Below are 4391 nucleotides of genomic sequence, written 5' to 3' on the forward strand. Positions count from 1 at the left end.
ATATATATATATATATATATATATCCCTAATTCCTTACTGATTGCTGCAGTGATGAAAATGGGACACAGAGGGAGAGCTGATCTTAAATTCCGAAAGACAAACAATTTTTTTTCCTCATGCAGAGGTCGCCGCCTGCTGGAGAGATCTTGCAGCGAACATCGTCGCCCACTCTAAGCTAAAAAGACAAGAAGACAGAATTAAGGTCCATGAATGAGGTTAACTATCCATAACTTCCCTGCAAGAGCTGGGGGGTAATGACTCCCAAAGATCGCACCGCAGTTTACGGGTGAACGAAAGAGTGCAAGCTACATTAATGGAAATGATGCGCGCTGATCAGCCCATAATGGGTTCCCAGCCTGAGGATTGAATATCATAAGGAAATCCATATGGGGGGAGACGAGAGGCAGGAGGTTTATCCTCTAGAGAAGGTGCGTTGAAGTGACACCACATCTGTGCATCAGCAGCATACTCTTGCATCTCTGGATTCTGCGCTAATCAAGGCTGAGGAGCAAAAAATGATTTGGGTCATTGAACCAACGATTGTAAAACAGAACAGCGTTGTCCTAGGAACTCGAACACAGCCGATGCAAATAATGTGATCTATTGGTGCCATCTGGAAAACATTGGGTTTAGGGTGCTTCATTTTTTGCCTCTTCTTCTTTGCTATATGTGAAGGAATCCATTAGCGTGTTTATTTGTGCAGCTAAGCTTTGGTCGGCGAATACAATTATGTAGCAGGGGATTGAGAGTAGATTCCTACACAAACAGTGCTATTAAAGCTGGATTTCTGATATATCCTGAACAATAATGGATTTACAAGGCAGAGCTTTTTCTCACTCCCTCTCACAACCTCTTTATTTGCCAGAAATTGAAACCAGACCTGCAACAAGGCATGCGGCTCTTCAGCTATGTGTGCAGTGTGGGAGTGAAGGAGCAGGCCTGATCAGTATTTGTTAGAGCTTTAAAACACTTACAAAGCGGATTGAAACTGAATCAAGAAGCAAGAGAGCCAGCACGTTTTGCCGTTTGATAGGTTTTCACCATCACATGCGCCATAGCAATAACAGAATATGAAAGGCAGGGGGATGTGGGACTGCAGTGTATGCTCACAGTATCAGTTTTGAACTTCAGCAGGGCAGCATTGGACCTAATGACCAAGACGCTTTTAGGGATCCTAGAGCAGTTGCCTAGCGGAACACTAAATAATAATGTAATGACATGGCAAACACTCACTTTCTCACCACTTGTTTGCTGTTATTGCTTCATGTTCCTGAAAGGCCCTTCTCCTCTCTGTGGTATAAATGCATTGTTTATTCATTTTAAGCACGACAAGTCAACACCAAGTCCTGCTGTGAGCTCTGTAGCTCAAATCCAGTCCCACAGAACCTAAATTCTGTCTCTTTGTCTTTCATTCACTCTGTCTCTCTTCCAAACTTCCTTATTTCTGTCATCACCATGCTTACCTTTCTATATCATGTACAACTGAAATCAGAATAAAAGACTTGCATGTTTTTCCTCAGAAGAGGAACACGGTCAGTACCCTGTTCACATGTTCAAATTTAAATCGATCACATCACAAATAATACACACACAAGGTGAGAACAGCAGGATTTCGTTGGCCATTTTTTGTTGTAGTTTTTGTTAATGACAAGACATCATAACTGTATAAAAAATAATGAAAGAAGACAAAAACTAAGACGAAATGTTTTGACAATTTCATTAAAGAATAAAAACTAGATGAAACATTTTGAAAAGATCCAATCAGAACCAAGTAAGTTGTGTAGAAAGTCGGGACATATTGTGATGAAATCAGAAGTAATGTCATTGTGCAGTAAGGTTAGATGCGCACGTTTGAGTTGAACAGTACTTTGGGGGAAATGGAACATGAGAAACTTTGTAAAATGTGTAGAACAAGAATTTACCAGTAAAAACAGTTTTCCACTTTATATTTTAGTCATTAAATCTACTTTAGATTTGGTCTACTATAATCATACGATATTTTGTCAACTATGGACGTGGCATGGATGTATAGATATAAATAGTGAGTCTTGAGTCCCCCTGACTACGGATTACAAATCCAAAGAAATAAAAGTTGCCATGGAAAATTTAATAGAGGGTAGGGAAAATTGTTTTTGGCTTTATCCTTACCAGCATGCTTGATCTGCACCGAGAAATAAGCACAACGTCAGAAGGAATAAAGCAGAATACAGAATAACATTTGCATAAAGATAAGTTAGGATTATTCAGCTGGCACCAGTTTTACATGTTTTCCGAGCAGGCTACACTTTATTTGTTTTTCGCAAACACAGTTTGGTCTCAAAGTGGCAAAGTAGGCCCATACATTAGTGTTTTTCCAAAATGGGCCTTTGAGGTAATTATTGATTGGTAATTTATTTCAAACATGTAAACAATATACAGGTACATTTAGAAAAGAAAATAAGAGAGAGAAAAAAAATACTATACAAAAAAAATCAATACATTTCAATATAGCTAACGTTCTGATTAATTTACATGTTGAAATTATGCAACAATTATGCATGTAAATGTAAGCACAACTGGTCTGTAATGCATGAATTTACAGAGATATATTTAAATGTATTAAAATATGTATTTACTTTTATATTACACCCATGTCACACAAAAAAATCTAACAAAAAAATCAGTTCTAAGCAGGAAAAGTTTGTATATACATACTCTGCACAACTCTGTTTATACTAACAGATCTTTACATAAGTACACTTTCTGCTTTCTTGGTAAAGACATTTTGGTATTTTAATACTTCAACATTTAATTTGTTCTGTAATTGCATGAATGTAACAGAAAATGTTATTGCAATGTAAATGCATAATATCAAAGGTAAAGTAATCATAAATAGCACACACCAGAGTAGTCATATAATCAAGAGATTTTAGTTACACCTATTTGTAATGTTTATAGGCTAGTTTATACTTAACAGGGTCACCTCCATAAAAACCTTAAAATACGTTTGCAGCTCCAGATGTTTTTGACCAATAATTGCTCAGAAGTGGTTCTTTTGATAGTAAAAGCTGATTTGGTATGTTATTTGAGCTCATGCATTTTCTTTTTTCACCTTGATTAAGGATGTCTGTCTTTTCTGTTTCCAGATATACTGCGTGGTTTATTCCGTGTGCATGTGTGATTACCAAGTTTATATTCACTTCACTTTGTGTTAAGATATTTCTAGATACTTACAACCCCTCTGTTACTTGTGTTGTCACAGTGGTACTACACATATGGGATTATGTTTCGTGTATATGAGCATAATACGTCATTTGACATGATGTGTATTTGCTTACCTTATGATAAAGCTATGAGCTGCGTCATAAAATTAAATACCATTGTGCTTATAAGCTTACAAACACACAAAACTGCCTTGTAAGCAGTACCCAAATTAACAGACTTTTGTCTTTGCACTCCTTGAATTACCTTGTTTGGATATTTTTATTTCCTACCATACCAATACACAATCTACACACAATACACAATCTTAGGCATTTCATGTGCTGGGTAAGGATTCTTCTTCATGCTGGCAGCCAGCAACGTTTATGTGAACGCTGATTTTTGTAGAACGGCTCCAATGTGTTTCATATTTTTTTAAAGTAAAAAAATAAATAAATAAACAAAAATAACATTTACATCTTCTCTCGATATTGTTTTAACAAAAAATGTATGTATGAAAAAAAAATCTTCCTTATCCAGGACTGAACTTAACAGTTGATACAAAGATGAGTCTTGGAAGGGCCCGTGGCTGGATTGGTAAAGGGCAGAGAGCTCCAGTCCGACTCAGACGCCAGCAAGGTGGAGGTGGAGTACTGGTTTGGGCTGGTATCATCAAAGATGAGCTTGTGGGGCCTTTTCGGGTTGAGGATGGAGTCAAGCTCAACTCCCAGTCCTACTGCCAGTTCCTGGAAGACACCTTCTTCAAGCAGTGGTACAGGAAGAAGTCTGCATCCTTCAAGAAAAACATGATTTTCATGCAGGACAATGCTCCATCACACGCGTCCAAGTACTCCACAGCGTGGCTGGCAAGAAAGGGTATAAAAGAAGAAAAACTAATGACATGGCCACCTTGTTCACCTGATCTGAACCCCATTGAGAACCTGTGGTCCATCATCAAATGTGAGATTTACAAGGAGGGAAAACAGTACACCTCTCTGAACAGTGTCTGGGAGGCTGTGGTTGCTGCTGCACGCAATGTTGATGGTGAACAGATCAAAACACTGACAGAATCCATGGATGGCAGGCTTTTGAGTGTCCTTGCAAAGAAAGGTGGCTATATTGGTCGCTGATTTGTTTTTGTTTTGTTTTTGAATGTCAGAAATGTATATTTGTGAATGTGGAGATGTTATATTGGTTTCACTGGTAAAAA

Source organism: Haplochromis burtoni, unplaced genomic scaffold (assembly GCF_018398535.1).
Source record: "Haplochromis burtoni strain Fernald_Lab_line unplaced genomic scaffold, NCSU_Asbu1 Contig_154, whole genome shotgun sequence".
In the NCBI taxonomy this organism is placed as follows: domain Eukaryota; kingdom Metazoa; phylum Chordata; class Actinopteri; order Cichliformes; family Cichlidae; genus Haplochromis; species Haplochromis burtoni.